This window comes from Oryctolagus cuniculus, chromosome 7 (genome assembly GCF_051225735.1).
Source record: "Oryctolagus cuniculus isolate XC-2025 breed Fujian yellow rabbit chromosome 7, ASM5122573v1, whole genome shotgun sequence".
NCBI lineage: Eukaryota > Metazoa > Chordata > Mammalia > Lagomorpha > Leporidae > Oryctolagus > Oryctolagus cuniculus.
The window spans coordinates 15,113,843-15,133,024 of NC_142873.1; the positions used below are offsets into that span (position 1 = coordinate 15,113,843).

The following is a 19,182-nucleotide window of genomic DNA, read 5'->3' on the forward strand; positions in this document are numbered from 1 at the left end:
TGGTGATGATTCAATCATTTCAATTCCCTCTAATTCTTTTACATGGAGAACTCAAAAGTAAAGAACTATTAGACTCAAATTAAACTTTCCCAGCAAAAATTGCATTATACATGGTATTTAATGGTTAAGTTTGCATAAAATGTTGCATAGAACTTAGTCACCTGTCTCCTGATATGAGTGGTGTTGAGACTGGCCAGCAGATTAAAATTGTGAAAATTTGCTTCCTTTTATGTGTTATTTTTCTTCTAGTTGCAAAAACATACCTTATCATTACACAGATATTCAATTGCTCTTCAGATAACTGCCATTATCTGTTGATCACTGGTATTTCTTTTTTTTCTTTTTTATTTATTTATTTATTTTTTGACAGGCAGAGTGGACAGTGAAAGAGTGACAGAGATAGAGAGAAAGGTCTCCCTTTTTTCCATTGGTTCACCCCCCAGTGGCTGCTGCGGCCGGGTATTGCAGCCGGCGCACAGCGCTAATCCAAAGCCAGGAGCCAGGTGCTTCTCCTGGTCTCCCATATGGGTGCAGGGCGCAAGGACCTGGGCCATCCTCCACTGCACTCCTGGGCCACAGCAGAGAGCTGGACAGGAAGAGGAGCAACTAGGACAGAATCCTGTGCCCTGACCGGGACTAGAACCTGGTGTGCCGGTGCTGCAGGCAGAGGATTAGCATATTGAGCCGTGCTGCTGGCTGATCACTGGTATTTCTAATAACTAATGATTACATTAGCAGTTGACAAATAGTGTTTCTTTGAAAATTTTTAATTTTGGGCCAGCACTGTGGCATAGCAAGCAAAGCTGTCGCCTGCAATGTCGGCATCCCATATGGGTGCTGGTTCAAATCCTGACTGTTCCACTTCAGATCCAGTTCTCTGCTATGGCTTGGGAAAGCAGTAGAAGTAGGCCCCAGTGCTTTGGCATCTGCACCCGTGTGGGAGACCCAGAAGAAGCTCCTGACTCCTGGCTTTGGAGCCGTGCAGCTCCTGCCATTGTGGCCATCCAGGGAGAGAACCAGCAGATGGACAACATATGTCTCTCTTTCTATGCCTCTGCTTCTCTGTAACTTTGCCTTTCAAATAAATAAATGTCTTTAAAAAAAAGAAAATCTGCAATTTAATCTAAAGTAATTAATTTTTAAAAAGATTTTCTTACTTGAAAGAGAGAGAGAAAAAATAGAGGAGAGGGGAGGGGAGGAGAGTGGAGGGGGGAGGAGGGGAGGGGAGGGGCAGAGAGGAGAGGAGAGTGGAGGAGAGTGGAGGGGAGGGGCAGAGAGGAGGGGAGAGGCGGGTCATTCATCTGCTGATTAACACCCCAAATGGCCATAACACCCAGGGCTGGGCAAGGCTGAAGCCAGGATTCATCCAAGCCTCCCATATAAGTGTCAGGGTCCCAAGCACTGGTGCTGTCATGCTACTGCCTTGCAGATGTGTTAGCAAGGAGCTCAACAGGAAGCAGAGTGGCTGAGACATAACCACTCTCAGATTGGGGCTGTGTGTGTCTCAAGCTGCAGAATGTCTGCACCTAGAGTTATTAGTTATTAGTTATTCCTATCAGTTATTAGTTTTTATTTCTAAATTGGAGCTTTCTGTGACAGCACAGTTATTCATTTATACAGAAGATAGCTTTCTCATTGTAAAGGAATAATATTCATTTCTTTGACTTTCTCAAAAATCTTCATTTAATAATCATATTTTGAAAACATCATTCTCTATACTTTTAATTTTTAATGGGAAATTTAGTTTGTTCTAAAATTATGTGGCTAATTCAGTGATCAACTATGCCATTAGTGCTATCTGGAAATAAAAATATGAATTGCAGATTTGATTGTTTTCACATGGTTATTTCAACTGTCATCAATATGTAAAAACATTCTCATTGTAGCCTGTACCATGTCTAACATTATCTTATGAACTGATGAAATAAATTTATCTGAAGTCACTGTTATTACCTAGATTTTTTTTCTGCAAACTTTCATGGCTGATTTGTGTGTATTCCTTAGTCACACCCTAAACCTGATATTCTCTTATTTCTCACTCTCACAGCAATACAATGTTTATCTTTCCACAGTGGCCACAGGATAGTCTTTTAGGAAGATTCAGCGCTCTAATTTGCCTAAATGACTACATAATCCTTAAAATGCAGTAAGGTCATAGGAATCCAGATTCCTATAAATTCTGTGAATTTTCAGATGTAAATGATTATCAAGCCAGATGAGTATTTCTATTTTCTAAACTTTTGTGTATGAACTGAATTTTTACATTTTTTGAAATAGCTATTTTGGATTTCTTGGATTTTTATTTTATATCGATGTTGGACAGTATGAAAAATAAATGAGGAATCTCAAAAACTCCTTCATAGCCTAAACATTTGATAATATTTTTCTTTCATCGTAGGCAGTTTCTTATACGAGCACACAATAGAATATTGGTTATACAGCACTGTTATAGAAAAATGCTTAATTATTATGTCCAGAACTTTCTTCCAAGCCAATGCAATCCATTTTTCAAGTTTTGATGTTGATGTTACATCAGTAGATCTTATTTCACTGGATTCTTATTGTGATTTATTTCCCTCAAGGTAGTTAGTTGTTCTTAGAGGTTTTTTTTTTAGATTTATTTATTTATTTAAAGGCAGAGTTGCAGCAGAGAGGCAGAAGCGAGAGGGAGAGGGAGAGGGAGAGGGAGTGGGGGAGAGAGAGAGAGAGAGAGAGAGAGAGAGAGAGAGAGTCTTCCATCTGCTGGTTTATTCCCCAGATGGCCACCATGGCCAGAGCTGGGCTGATCCAAAGCCAGGAACTAGGAGCTTCTTCTGGGTCTCCCATGTGAGTGCAGGGGCCCAAGGACTTGGGCCATCTTCTATTGCTTTCCCAGGCCATAGCACAGAGCTGGATTGGAAAGGAACAGCTGTGACTCAAACCGGTGCCAATATAGGATCCGGGCACTGCAAGTGGTGGCTTTACCTGCCATGTCACAATGTCAGCCCCGATTCCTAGAATTTAAACTACTTCTGTAAAAAGTACCTGGGAGATTCCAAGAAACTGACAACCTAAGCAATATGCAAATTGCCTTGGGTTCTGTCTCTCTCTCCTTCTCCCCTATGCTTCCCTCCCCTCTTTGTTCCTTTTATATTATTAGAATTCTGACAATTTAGTCTGCTTAATTCTTTCCCATTTCCAGTGTTCCAACATCCTTCTGACTATTGCAGGATAATAAAATAGCATATCTCCCCTACTTGGCAGTGGCTTCTTACATCCCATTAAGCCATTGTTTCTTGCTTTCAAAAAATTTTTTGCAATTGCAGCCATTCCTTCTTCAATGAATATTTGATGCACAAATGTTCTATTTATGCCCTGGATTCTACTTCTGTACCTCTGCACACACAATAACATTTTGTGTTCCAATGCTGAAACATACCTGAACATTATAAAAGACATCTTGACTAGTAATCAACCTTGACCTGCATAATTCTGACAATGCATATGATTCAATTGAGGTAATTACAGTATGAATAGTTCAGATGAAAGTCTTACAAGGCAGGAAAGGACAGCTCTGTCATAACTGTCGATAGTCTTATAGTGATAATAAAGCACAAAAAATCATCAGACTCATTCCACTATGAGAAACAGTAAAATGTGCTTCCTCACAGGAAGCTAAGTTCCAGGAAGATCCCCTAGACATGATTGAGAACATCGTGTGCTAGGTACTTTTCCTCCTATTTCTAAGTATAGCCCTGCAACAATGCTTAATTCTAAAAAGCTCATGTTTTTCTGTGTTATCTCTTTAGTGGATTTTGACAGCAAATTTTGTAGTTTTTTTTTTTTATTTAGTGAGATTTCTGAATGAAAATGTTGTTTGACAATCACCTTCTACTCAATTTCTTGGCATGATGGTTTTAAGAATGCCTCAAGAGAAAAAAAAAAAACCTGATGTTCTCATTTTTCTGCAACTCTTTTCTCCATAGAATGTTAATATCCAAAGTTATGACTGTTTTAGGGGCTGGCACTGTGACACAGTTGGTTAACGCCCTGCCCTGAAGCACTGGCATCCAATATGGGCACCAGTTCTAGTCCCAGCTACTCCTCTTCTGGCCCAACTCTCTGCTATGGCCTGGGAAAGCAGTAGAAGATGGCCCAAGTCCTTGGGCCCCTGCACCCACATGGAAGACCAGGAAGAAGCTCCTGGCTCCTGGCTTTGGATCAGCGTAGCTCCGGCTGTTGCGGCCACTTGGGGAGTGAACCATTGGATAGAAGACCTCTCTCTCTCTCTCTCTCTCTCTCTCTGACTCTCCTCTCTCTGTGTAACTCTGACTTTCAAATAAATAAACAAATAAATCTTAAAAAAAAACAAAGTTATGATTGTTTTAGAATCTTTTCAATACTCCTAAAAGTCATGTTTATTGTATTGTATGCAAACTATACAATTGGTCTTACAAAAATATTTGTATGATTTAAGTTTCTGTCTTTTTAAAAGAAATGGATATTTGGGGTAGTGTTTTATCTAGTCATCCTTCTGAGCTTTTTTAAAGAGTAAATAATGTATGAATACTTAACAATTCTTTTTTTAAAGACTTATTTATTTATTTGAAAGAGTTACACAGAAAGAGAAGAAGAGACAGAGAGAGAGGTCTTCAATCCACTGATTTATTCCCTAGATAACTGCAATGGCCAGAGCTAAGCCATTCTGAAGCCAAGAGCCAGGAGCTTCTTCCAGATCTCCCTGGGGATGCAGGGTCTCAAGCACTTGAGACATCTTCTGCTTCTTTCTCAGGTCATAGCAGAGAGCTGGATTGGAAGTGGAGCAGCCAGGACTTGAACCAGTGCCCATGTGGGATGCTGGCACTACAGGCAGCAGCTTCACCCTCTACTCCACAGAGCCAGCCCCACTAATGTGCAGTTCTTTCCAGTTCTAAAACTATTTTTGCATCATTAAACAATGAGGTTTTTTTTAAATAGTTGACATTGTTAAATACCAATGTGCTTTTGCTACAATGGAACCTGGGCAGGCTTTGGTGGAGCAGCTATGCAGCCAGTTGGGATGCCCACATTCTATATCAGTGTCTGTGTTTGAAACCCAGTTCTGCTGCTGATTCCAGCTCCCTGCTAATGTGCACCCAGGAAGGCAGCAAATACTGCCTCGAGCAGTTTGAGCCCTGCCATCCCTTTGAGAGATGTGAATTGATTTCCCAGATGCTAATTGCAGGCATTTGGAAACTGAACTAGTAGATGGGAGATTCCCCCCCACACACACAATGCTCCCCCTTTCAAATAAAATCAAATAAAATAATTAAAGATTTTTCAGCTAGAATCAATTTGCTCTTGACTCTAAACCATTCAATTAAATAACTTTTGCTTTTAGGTTTTTTAAAAAATTTATTTTAATAGGAAAGAAAATGAGCTCCCCCATCCACTGGTTTACTCCTCAAATGACCACAACAGCCAGAAATGTGCCAGGTTAATGAATTAGGAACTCAACCTTTTCTTTTTTAAGATCTTATTTATTTGAGAGGTGAAATTGCAGACAGAGAGAGGGAGAGACAGAAAAATAGGTCTCCCATTCACTGTTTCACTGCACAAATGGCCAAAATGGCTGGAGCTGAGTTGATCTTAAGCCAGGAGCTTGTTCCAGGCTCCCATGCAGGTGGAGCGGCCCAAGCACTGGGGGTCATCGTCTGCCTTCCCAGGCCATAGCAGAGAGCTGGATCAGAGGAGGAGCAGCTGGGACCAGAACCAATGCCCATATGGGATGCTGACGCTGCAGATGGAGGCTTAGCCCTCTATGCCACAGTGTTGGCCCCTAGGAACTAAATGGTAAATGAAACTCTTTAATTAGAAGGAAAACAATACCACATAGAAATCTGGGCATCCAAAAAAATGTACAAAGACCACTAAAAATACTGAATATAGATGGACATTTTTAGGGAATTAAATTTATTTTAAAGATAAGTTGTTTAAGCAAAAATAGAAATATTTTATAGAAGATAAAAAATATATAGAATTTTAAAAACTAACCACTATTATGAAAGCCAGGAAAAGAGAAGCAAAAATATAATATTGTAGTACATGTAGTTTAATATAGCATGATGTTAAAACATTGTAAATTATTATTATTATTATTATTTTGGCAGGGCCCCAGCCCTATGGTGTCTTTATTTTGACACCACTTTGTTTCAATACAGTCCAGAAAGAGTCCTGTTGCTCTGGGCAAGCGCGGAGGGAGTGGGCTGTGTTGCTTGGAGCCCAACCTGCAGCCCAGAGGTGGCGGAGGGGCCCAGACTGCCAGCATGGCAGGGGAGGATGGCACCAAAGATGACACAGTGCATGGCCCGGCTGCCAGAGAGAGGCCCGCACGCAGCCCCTCGAGCTCTCAGGGGCAGGCCAGGCCAGGTCCCTCTGAGCCTGCTTCTCTCCCTCATGTCTTCTGCTTCCTTGGCCTGCGTGAGGCTCACAGCAACCAGAGTCAGGACACAGGCCAGATGGGACCACTGCAGCCACGGGCCAGGGGAAGGGCCAAACATCTCAGGAAACAGAGGGCCCATGGCCCACAGCAGATGGTGTGCCAGGCCTCAGAGAGGCCCAGAAAGTTCTCCAAGCAATTACAGTCACAGGGGAGGAGGGGGAAGGGCACATGGGATCACTCAGGCCTGGTCCCAAATGAAGCCTTTAGGTACCAGGTGAAGGCTCTAGCCCTTAGTAAGGCCCAGACCAAGGTCCTTCCTCTCCTCTGCCCTCTCCTGATACCCAGAAGAGGCACTGGCAGCAGCAGCAGAGGCAGCAGCAAGCACAGAACCCCCTCCCTGGGGGCTTTCGGCAGCTCCCCTCTTGCTGGGCCTCTCCCTGGTGCCAGAGGGCAGAGGCCCGAGCCCTCAGACCACCTAGAAGGATCCTGGAACCAGCAGAAGGTGTACACTTTTCCCTTTCCCTGCGTGGGGAAAGGCTGGGCCTCCCACCCCGAGCGAAATCCCTCCAGTGTGCAGGACAAGTGAGCAGCGCTCAGGGGCAGGACTGGAAGGACACTGCACAGAGGAGAGGCTGAGGGTACACAGGGGAGGGGCTCAATCCACAGGAGTCCCCCCCCAGGGTCCTCCAGGGCCACCCCCCTGCACAGCACACACTTAGGTAACCAAGCCACCCAGCTTCCACAGGAGGCACCCATGCCCTGAGAATCATGGGTTTCTTGCTGCTGTCCCCAGCGATGCCTGAGCCACGGGGCTATCAGTAGGAACTATAGCGATCCTGCAAAGAATTCATCACGCCATTGGCCAGCACAGCCATCTTGCCTGCCACAGACTTGACACCCTGCTTAAACTGGGCAATGTCTGCCTAAGGGAGCACATTGCCCAGAGACACGCTTCCTGCTGCATGGGCTCCATGCACGTCCCCAAAGAGGTCTGAAGAGCTGATGGCGCTGCTGCCCGTGAGCTGTTGCAGCCGAGACCTGGCTTCATACTCAAAGTCCACCTCCCGCCCAAAGAACATGTCGGATGAGATGGCTTTTGCACCTGCAAACTTCTGGCCTGCTTCGCTGGACTCGAGGCCAGAGCTCCGGCTCTCCACGTCCCTCCAGCTTGTGGCTCTTTCTGAAATGGGCCGGATGCTCGAGATGGTCACTTCTACCTCCTTCTCCTCTACCCTGTCCATGCCCCAGGTGGTATCCGTATCCCAGTGGGAACCAAAACTTCCCCCAAGGAAAAGGGGGTGTCCTTATACTTTGGGGGTCCAGAGGTGAACGTCCAAACGTCGTCAAACAGGTCTAGTTGCGAGCGGGAGGACTTGGCGGTCACTGGGGTCTCCTGCTCGATCACCCGCATCTCGGACAGCACCGAGCAGGACACGGAGCTCCGGCTCACCAAGCCCATGCCCAGCCGCTCCGCCTGCTCTCCCTTCTTCACCTCCAGATTCTGGAGCTGCTTCTCCTCCTCCTTCCGATCAAGCTGGAGCTCCTGGTGGGCCAGAAGCATGGAGGCGACCATGGACTCCTCGGCCTGCTTCTTAGAGTCCGCCGCCTGCTGCTCATGGAGCTGCTCTGCCACCTGGGCCTGCCGCTCCATCTCGCTGAAGCTCCGGCCGCTCACCTTCTGGGCGCCCAGGCCTTTCTTAGCTGCTGCTGGCTTCTTCTTGCCAATGAAGGAGCTTTTCAGTTCCAGAGGTGCCTTGGGCGAGGTGCCAAGCAGGTCGGTGTTGGGGCCGTGCTCCGGCTGGGCCAGGCCACTGCTCTCTGCGGACGGGGCTGGCTGCTGGATCCCTGCAGGCTCAGCGGCTGGCACATCCCAGTCAGGGGCTGAGTGTGCTCCGTGAAGAAATGAGTCCTTCTTCTCTGGGGAGTGGCTAGGAGCGCTGCTCACGCTGTCTATCCAGAGGTCAGTGCCACGCCGGGCCAGGGCCGCGCTCCCCAGCTGCCGGATCTTCTCCCGGTACATCTGGGCTGCTCGGCTGTTGCACTTGCTGTTGGCATCACTGGCTGTGCAGCCGTGCTGGTGGAAAAAGGCCGTCTGCATACACTCAGCTGGAACCAGCTCCAGTTGGAATCCAGCTCTGTGGACCTGATGAAGCTGAGATGGACGCCCAGGGAGCGCTGGGCCCTGCAGCAGTCAATGCACAAGAAAACACCATACGTGATGCAGGCCCAGCTCTGATTCCTGGCACTGCAGTGGAAACAGGCCTTGTTGGTGGGAATTGCTCGAAGCCTCTTATAAAGAGTCTGGATTTCGGTCTTGCTCGGTTCCGCCGCCATTTTCTCTCCTGTAAATTATTTTACATATTATATTTCCTAAAGCAACTACTAACACAAAGCAAAAGATTGTCTAATAAGCCAATAAATAAAATAAATTAGAATCCTAGAGCATGCTTAACTAATTTAAACAAGGTGAAAAAGGGGTAAAGTGAAATGTATAAGAACAGATAAATAGAAAGAAAAACGAACAAATTAAAAAACTTAATGTAAATTATTCAATAAACATTCCAAATATAAATGACCTAAGTGTCTATGTGAAATAAACAAACTGAGATTTATTAAAAAAGAAAGTAACACACAACTGTAGCCTGCCAATCAATACATTCACATTAAATATAAAGATACAAAGGATAAATGCAGCGAAAAAAACATATCATTACAACAGTTTTTACTAAAAATTATGAGCAATGATAGATCAATATAAGATAATAAAAATTCAGGGCAAGAATATTAACAAAGATAAACTTAGACAATACCCATGAATAAATAGGCCTATTAACAAAGAGTTCTAGTGAATAAAAATGTATCTAATAAAAGCTTAAAATATATGAATCAAAAGTATAGTATATATAAATTAAAAATCTTTAATTATAAAAGAGATTTCAATAACCTTCAATAACGGATAGAAGAAACAAGTGGAAGATCAGTAACTATATAGAATACTTTATCAATCTTATAAGCTATCCTTTGTAAAAGTATTAGATACATTTTATTTTGACTAATTCTTTTTTTAAGATTTTACTTTTATTTATTTGAAAGGCAGAGTTGCAGAGAGAGAGAGAGAGAGATTCCATCCACTGGTCCACTCACATAATGGCCACAACAGCTGGGTTGGGCCAGCCCAAAGCCAGCAGCCAGGAGCCAGAAGCTTCTTCCAGGTCTCCCACATGGGTGCAGGGGTCCAAGCACTTGGACTATCTACTGCTGCTTTCCCAGGTGCATTAGCAGGGAGCTGAATGGAAAGTTGAGCAGTCAAGATTCGAGCTGATGCCCATATGGGATGCTGGTGCTGCAGAAAGTGGCTTAATTTACTTTGCCACAGAAGCAGCCCCAAGTGTGACTATTTCTTAGAAAATGAAACTAATCAATATTTTCCACTCAACTGAGATGAATCCATTAAAATGTTTGATACAAATGTATTTTGGTTTTCCACTGAGTATCTTATTATATTCTTTAAATATAAAAGTTTGATTAGCATGTAGTGCTTGTATACCTTCATAAGCCCATTCCAAAGCCAGAAGTCCAGACCTCCATCCAGATCTTCTCTGAGGGTGGCAGGGGCCCAAACTCTTGTGCCATTTTTCACCATTTCCCAGGCACCTTAGCAAGGAGCTGGGTCAGAAGTGCAGCAGTCAGTACTCAAACTGACACTCATGTAGGACGCTGGCCTCACAGGCGGCACTAGGGCCTGCTTATGATGCCAGATCACAAATGGCAGCGTAACTCACTCCAGCATAATGCAGTCTGAATTCCTTCACTAGTAGCTATTCATCTGAAGAAAATGAAATATTTGGCCATAAAAAGATTTTACATAACTGTTTATGTCATATTTGTTTCTAAAACTGAAGTAGGTAAAATATCCATCAATAGGTGAATAGATAAATAAATTTTGTAAAATCAATTCAATTGAAGTAATAAAAAGTATTTCACTATTATTTGAAAGATTTATTTATGCATTTGAAAGGTAGAGTTACAGAGAGAGGAGAGACAGAGAGAGATCTTGCATCCACTGCTTTACTCCCCCAAATGTTTGCAATAGCTAGGGCTGTGCCAGGCAGAAGCCAGGAGCCAAGCACTTCTTCCAGGTCTCCCATGTGGGTGCAGAAGCTCAAGCACTTGGGCCATTTTCTGTTGCTTTCCCAGGCCATCAGCAGGGAGCTGGATTGGAAGTGGAGTGCCTGGGACTTAAACTGGTACCCATATGAAATGCCAGCCCTGAAAGCCATCCCTTAACCTACTATGTCACAGTGCCAGCCTCAGAAAGTAGAATATTATTGATGCATGAGAAAACATGATTATATCTCAAAATAATTACAAAGAGTATAAAATAATTAAGTAAGGGGGAAATTGAGAGACAGAAAGTGATTAATTCCTGTATGATACTATTTATCTGAAATTCCATAGAACAAAAATTAATAGTGACAATTATCTGGTGATTTTTTGAGGAATGTAAAGTTTGAGGTAGTATGAGGAAAAGCAGAAAAGTTTGATTAAGAAGAAAAGACGCGGGGCCAACACTGTGGCATAGTGGGTAAAGTCACAGCCTGCAGTGCCAGCATCCCCTGTGGGCACCAATTCGAGTCCTGGCTGCTCCACTTCCAATCCAGCTCTCTGCTATGGCCTGGGAAAGCAGTGGAAGATGGCCCAGGCCCTTGAGTCCCTGCACCTGTGCGGGAGACCCAGAGGAGGCTCCCAGCTCCTGTCTTCGGATCTGTACATCTCTGGCCTTTGTGGCCAATTGAGGAGTGACCCAGCGGATGGAAGACCTCTCACTCTCTCTGCCTCTCCTTCTCTGTGTAACTCTGACTCTCAAGTAAATAAATAAATCTTTAAAAAAAAAGAAGAAGAAGAAAAGACACGAATTTTGGTGTGTTTAATATTATCTTGATGAATTAATGGATGTCTAAGGTGTAAAAAGGTGCAAAATCACAGATTTCATATTTTATATGATGCTATTTACTGTATGTCAACTATGACTCAGAGCTATACAAGTAAAATTTTAGAAAAAATAATTTCAATATGTGACTTATTGTTTAAATATATTTAAATATAATTATTTAAAAATGTTAACTAAAATGTATTGCTTCTTTTTCCTTGTAATATACAAGTATATTAGTGACATCTACCTAGCATACATCACAGAGTTTCTGATAAGCAAAGCAAATAGCAAAAAAGTTGTGTGTCAGCTTAGCATTTATGTTAGCAGTTGTTCAAATTTTAGCATGTTTGCTTTGCTGTTAATTCTTGACTGAAACATATTTACATAACATTTACTTAAAAATAACCTAAATGTCTGAAATTGTATACTAATCATTGTAGTTAAGTGTTTACCTGTATAATTTAGCTCTGTTATTCTGACACTACTGCATAAAGTTGTATAGTTGCATAAAACATCAGTATTATAGATGTATATGCACAATTGTTAATGAATTCATACTTTGTGCCTGTCACTAATGTAAATGTGAAGTTTATCTTATCTAGATGTATTGCTAAGGTCTTTAGCAGATAGTAGTTAACCATGAACTCAACGCTATTATAGACTGTCCTACTCAAATTTCTTTCAACCAAAATAATATTCTGCTTCTAATGAATACTGTGAATCTGGAGAGTCCAGACAGTTTACCTCTAGTTCTTTGTGTGTGTGTGTGTGTGTGTGTGTGTGTGTTTATGAAAGCAATTTAGCAGTTTACCCCTAGCTGTTAAGGACTAATGACATGTAGTCCAATTGCAAGTTGTATTCAAATGAATCAAAATGGGAATTCAGGTGAGTAACAATACAGGATTGATGTGAAATACTTTTCTCTTTTAAAAGGTTACCAGACTTCAGAACAGCATTAATTAGGTGTTGAATTTGCAATTAAAGATACTACCACTTTTACACCCAATGTGTGTATGCACAGGCATAATCAATCAAACACTGATTGCTTTGCAAGAAAAAGTCATTTCCATTCCCAACTCATTGAGTTCTCCCAGATAAATTTATACACAACACACACACACACACACACACACACACTTACACTCATGCATGCATGCATGATACAGACATTTTGACACTTAAACTTTTGGAAGTCACTGTTGTCTGAATCATTTTGCATTTACTAGAAAAAATTTGGCTAATTATCATAATTACCTTCCCAGTTGTATGTAATTTGCAGATTTCTGAGCTCTATCTCAATGAAATAGTGTTTCCTTTTTATTTAAATTGTAATTCATTATTTAAACAATACAGAAAAATGTCAGTTACATGGAACTATGGCTCCCTTTCATAATATTCAATGCACATTATTATAGCCAAATAGCTGAAGTAGGATACTTATATTTTCCCTTTCTTTAATTATTTCTTTATAAACTGGAATTAATATGGCTCATGGTTCTGGAAGTGTAAGGCTTATGGGAGTTATCCTGTGATGGCCTTCTTGATGACAGGGTCCCAAAACAGTGTAGAGCATCATATGACAAGAGACTGAGAGCACAGATATCCATGTCTTTGTGTTTGTGAATTTTTGTAGATCCATGTGAGTTTTATCTTGGGGACTCTTCCCAATGGACCTAATCTAAACCTTGTTTCCCAAAGATGTCACCTTTCAACACTACAATTGAGTTGTGTTTGCATCCAATTAATACTCACAATGAATATTCAACTCAGACATCAAGCTATAGTCAAGTCATAACATTTCATGCCTGGCTGCCCAAACCCATGACTTCCTCAGTATGCAAACTGCGATAATTCCTTCTCCAATAATTCCAAAGTCCTAATTCCAGCATTAATGTAATTTTTTTAATGTGATATTCAAAAGATGGAGTGGGAGAAGGAGACAGAGAGAAGGAGGGGGGCACTTATACTCACTGTTCAATTTCCAAATGACTGGAATGCCCACAGCTGGGCCAGGCTTCAGCCAGAAGCTGAGAATTCCATCTAGGTCTCCCACATGGGTGGTAAAAATACAACTATTTCAATCATGACCTGCTTCTCCCAGGGCAGGCATTAACAGGAAATTTAAATAGGAGAAGATCCAGGACTCAAATCCAAGCACTCTGATATGGAATCAAATCAAATCAATTTGATATGGATTCAAATCCAAGCATTCCCATCTGGTGGCTTAACTGATAGGACAAATATCCAGAGGCCAGCACTAATCCAAAAGGTTAAAATGCAAAGTCTCTTCTGAGTCATAAGGCAAAATCCTTTGCTCTGTAGTCCTATAATATAAGAAGAAATTATCTACATCCAATAATGAAACAGGCAGAAGGTATACATCTTGTTTGCCTAGGGCTTAAGGCCCAGGACAAGCAAATCCAGATTTCAACAGATCATGGAGCAACTTGGAGTCATTTGTGAGTTTATATGCCCTTTATTTACAGTGGCAGTGAGGACAGCCACATGCCCCTATGGTGGTGGGACCGTAGGAGCTATCTGGTGTTGTGTTCACAGTTGCAGTAAGACACAAACACACACACACACTTCCACATAGAGCCCACAGGCAGCCAAACATAGCCACATCAGTCATTAGTCCCACCCACAAGCAATCACATACCTGTCCATACCCATCCATAGGCAACCATATGTGCTATGCCCCCTGCAGTTGCTTATATACATTTACAGACAAAATTAGATCAAAGGCAAGATGTTATCTAACAGATTGTGGGCAGCTAGCCGAGGAAGTGGACCTGTTAGTTATTATGATACCAGTTACCATAGAGAGAAAGAGAGATGTGAACACCAAAATAAATAAATAAAGGCATGGGGATTTGATATCCTCACTTTCCAAGTCCATCTCCTCTACACATTTCTATTCCAAAAAGGAAGAACAGTCAAGTAGAAAGGAATAATAGGTCCAAAAACTGTTGGAAACCCAGCAAAAAAAAGTACTAAAGTAGCAAGTCTGGCATTTTGTGTGTACTATAGCAAGATATGGACTCCTCAAGGCTTTAGGCAGCACTGTCCCAAGACATGGCTCAAATGACTGCTGCTGGTGGCTGCACACTCTTATCAGCAGCATTCACAGAAAGGCATGGGATGTTGGTGATTGTTCTCCATTTATGGCATCACCACTGTGGCTTTACTCCCATAGCTCTACCAGACATTTAATCCACTGGGTGTTCTTTGCAAAAATTCTAGTTCTTCACCAAATTTCTTGCTGGTCTCCCAGGCATTCCACAGAAATCTCAGCAAAGATTCCATATTTTTTGCATTCTATACACCTACAAAATCAGCCATTGGTTCAGTACCCAGATGGCTACCATGGTCAGGGCTGGGCTGGGCCAACATGAGGATGCAGGGGTTTCATCCAGATCCTGAATGTGGATGTAGGGACCCAAGCACTTGAACTGCCTTCTGCTGCTTTCCTAGGTGCATTATCAGAGAGCTGGATTGGAAGTGGAACACTCACTCAAGACATGAACCAACACCCATATGGGATGCTGGCATCCCAGACAGTGGCTAAAACTGCTGAGCCACAATGCTTGCCCTAGGAACAAACTTTAAACACCATAGTTGGAATAGGTTTCCACTCTGTAATATCTCACAATGTAGAATACATTCTAGCATGACTTCTGAGTGGACAAATCATATCTAAAACACTTGTAGAGGGGAAAAAAGACCTAACAATGCTAGAGAAATTAGGGTGATTTTTTCCCATAAATGTTTAGGATTCATTTAGTAATTGAACCCTTCAGTTTCATAAGCATCTCTTAAATTATAATCTTAAATATGACCACTTTACTTTTGTTAAATTCTATTTTCCCTTTGCTTGTCTGAGGACATTAAAATTTATTACATATGTATGACTATTTAAAGCCTTGACATTTTAATATATGCATTAGTAAGTACCTCAATCTTGTTCACTTTTCTACAACAGAATAACTCTGAGACTGAGTAATTCATTTAAAAACAAATATTTGTCTCTCACAGTTCTGAAGGCGATGGATTCCGAGTTTAAGACACTGGAATCAGGTGAAAGTTTGTCATTACATTCTCAGGTGGTGGAAGATGGTAAGCAGTAAACTCTTGCTTGACAAATTTTTCTATAATGCCATTAATCCACTCATGAAGGCAGAGCCCTTATGATTTAAGGAACTCCCATTAGGTCCACCTTTCTAATATTGTTGCAGGAGTCTGTGATTCCAAATGCCTGGTTTGTGTTACGTGACCACAGATTTAGAATCATGTACAAGGAAGAGTGTGCAAAACTGAAGTAGTTGTTAAGTGAAAAGATAAAATGTAAACAAAATAGAAAGCTCCCAGCCACACTGAGAGGGGTTTCTGAAGGAGAGAACCATTGAGGACTGATTGTCTAGATTTTACAGGCTGTCAGACAGGAGGTTCTCATGATTGGTCTAAGAAACAAATTATGAAATGATAGTTTTGGTTGATAAATTGGTTGAAAGTTAATTCTACAGTTGAGACACAAATGAAACTTTCCCCCAAATTGTGTAAAACTCTCATTACCTAGATCAGTAACAACTACATTAGAAAACCTTGAATAAAATGATTGGCACATGACATCATCATTCACAGAAGTCTGTTGCTTGACTTTTCTCATGTCCTCTGAGACTCATCTCCAAATGATGGGGAGAGTCCCCCACTCCCCCAGTCCCTGTCTACCTAGTCAGAAGTCTATCAATCCCCCTCTTAAGAGGTACCCTAACTGCTGTTAGAGAGAAGGGATGATGACTGCTCTGGCTACTTCAAGCTGGAGATGGGTGATGTTGGAGACAATAAGTGTTCCTCCTCCAAAGGTCTGTCTAGGGTTCTCAGATCAAAGGTCTGTATCTGTTGTTCCATCTGCAAGCATTTGGTAACCTCTAGACAGGAAGAGACAAGCTTTATAAGAAAGTTGCACATACAGGGCCAAACAAAAGCGGTATTACAAAACTGCAAAGAGGAGCTACAAGAGGAAAAATTCATGTCCGTATGTTAGAGTCCTAAATAGGACAAGAAGGACTCAGCTAGTTTGGACTTAAACCTATCTAATTGTCTTATGAGCCTGATATTGCCATTTAGAACTTATGTACTTTCTTATAACAGATGAGAGGTATTAATCCAAAGTCAGTATGTCTCATTTAATAACCTACATGCCCCACTTTGTTGGGACATGAGGATGTCTAACGCCTACTATTTTACTACAAGACCATAGAACTTAATAAGTTAAAGAAGTTTGTTCAGCCTTGATGGGTATAATTGTGCCCCCCCCCATCCCTTTTGAACTAAAAGAGTGAGATTTAAGACAGATCTCTACAAGGAGGGAACACTGGCAAACCAAAAGAGGCTTCTGTATGTATAGTATCTCACTCCAGGGCTTTCTAAGAGGGGATTGTCAAGGGCATTGTGCTTGAAATGCAGGGCAATTCTGTCATCCTTCCGTGTATTCCATTGTCAACAGCATTAAAAACATGGCATCAAACCATTAGTGGAAATAAGCAGGTGAAGAATAAGATGAAAAAAATTAGCCATCTGAGTAGCAATGGTATCCCCCATCTTGATGATGGAATTAAACAATGACAAAATTGAGGGATGAAAGCTGGGGAAGAGTGTGTGTAACATTTTAATTACTCTTTTTTATACAGGAGTTCAAGTCCTTTGGTAACTTTGCAGGAATATTCATTTTCCTTTGACATGTTGAGGTCATCTTCCAAGATCGAAGTTGGTTCAGAAACTCAGGATTTCATTTGAGAACGGTGATCCAGGATTCTAATTGGGACACTTGCTGCAGCAGGAATAGAAAGAATAACAAAATTGTCGGCCAGATCTAATCAGAGTTATGGTAATCAAACAGTTAAAAATGGGCAGATAATGCCAACCCCTTTAAGACTCAGTTTTACCAAGCAATAGAGAATCCTATGCTCCTATTGTCAAGAGATGAAGAAGAAAGTCACTACAAAACACAAACTGCAGAGAAAGGATATGAAAACATCAGGTTAGAAAAGGATCAAAGGATTGAGTTTTCTCTGTTGCTAAATTTGGTGAAGAAACCTGTCTGTCCTGTTGTAGCTAGAGGCCTCCCCTCTCCGCTCCTGACATTTGACGTTGAATGAGTAGGGGTAGGAAGGAGAGAGAGAGAATGAGGAGTGTAGATTTTGGTCCAATACCTTAAGGGGCTGTTGGAGTCTGGCTCCTATTAGGGAGCCTCCCTAGGAAATTTCAGTTACTCCAAGACCATACTCCAGTATCACCCACTGGATGAATTTACAAAAAAAGAAGACCAACTTTCCCAGCACCAAAAGGAGAGAGAGGTCAATCAGATATACCCCCAACAAGCCTCCCCTCCTGGCTTTTAATACTGGCAGCCACACTAGATGCTTTTTAACTGATTTTTGGCATTTTTGATTGATAAAGGACTATGGTGGAGTTCAGAAAGTCTCTGGAAAAAAAGTTGAAAGTGGATTATTTCAATTGCCCTTATGACAATTCCAGGTGAGCCCTCAAGAAATGCTGCAGAAGTCTGCAGTTCCAATCACTGGGGATCCTGTCTTTTGACCATGAAGCAATAAGAACAGGTACAAGAAAGAATGTGTAAAGTAGAAGTAGTTTATTAAGTGAAAGGGGAAAGCAAATGTAAAAGACACAGCTCCTGCAAGCAGTGAAATGGGTCTCTAATGGAGGGAACCATTGAGGGCTGATTGTCTTGGGGTTTGTATAGACTATAAATTCCCATGATTGGTCTGGAAGAGGCATTGAGAAGTGATTTTTTTGACTGGTTAATTGGGTGACTTAGTCTCCAATTGAGAGTCAATAAAACCACAGAAAGCACATGGAGCCTTCCACCCAAGACATGTAAAACTCTCATTACCTAGATCAGGTGCAACCGCCCAGATAAACCTTGATTTAAAGGACTAGCCTGTGACCTCAATGCCCTTCACAGGAGCCAGTGGGTGACTTTTCTGCAGCCCTCTAAGACCCATCTCCACGTGGTGGGGAGGGTCTCCTATGATCCCATCTACTGGCTGGTGTTCTATATCTCTGCCTTTAATGTACCAAAGATTAAGTTTCCAACACTAAGTCCAACAAAGTGACTGATGCACTTTGGCTTCTGCCATTGCATGGAAGACTTGGATCAGTCTCCAGTTTCCTGGGTTAGGCTTGGTCTAGCCCCAGTTTTTGTAGCCATATGGGGAGCAAACCAGCAGATGTGGGGCCTTTCTGAATCTCTGCTCATTAGATAAATAAAAATAAATATTTAGAAAAATCAGCTCAGGGAATTCTAAGGGTAACAAACAAAAAATAAGCGAAATCAGGGAAGCAATATGAGAAAACAAATAAGAAGTTTAATAAGGGCCAGCGCTGCAGCTCACTAGGCTAATCCTCTGCCTGCAGCGCCGACACACCGGGTTCTAGTCCTGGTCGGGGCACCGGATTCTGTCCCAGTTGCCCCTCTTCCAGGCCAGCTCTCTGCTGTGGCCAAGGAGTGCAGTGGAGGATGGCCCAAGTACTTGGGCCCTGCACCCCATGGGAGACCAGGAAAAGTACGTGGCTCCTGCCATCGGATCAGCATGGTGAGCTAGCCACAGTGCGCCGGCCGCGGCGGCCATTGGAGGGTGAACCAACGGCAAAAGGAAGACCTTTCTCTCTGTCTCTCTCTCTCACTGTCCACTCTGCCTTTAAAAAAAAAAAGGACTAATCTATGTGTTATTATAATCCTAGAAGGAGCACATAAAGAGACAAGAACAGAGGCTTATTTAAAGAATTAACGGCTGGCACAGTGGCATAGCAGGTAAAGCTGCTGCCT

General features: G+C 42.3%; 1 pseudogene; it reads right to left on the reverse strand.

The window, feature by feature from the left end:
• Positions 1-6,977: 6,977 nt before the first annotated feature.
• On the reverse strand, positions 6,978-8,738 carry LOC127489430 (ADP-ribosylation factor GTPase-activating protein 2 pseudogene; annotated as a pseudogene).
• Between the last annotated feature and the right edge of the window lie 10,444 nt (positions 8,739-19,182).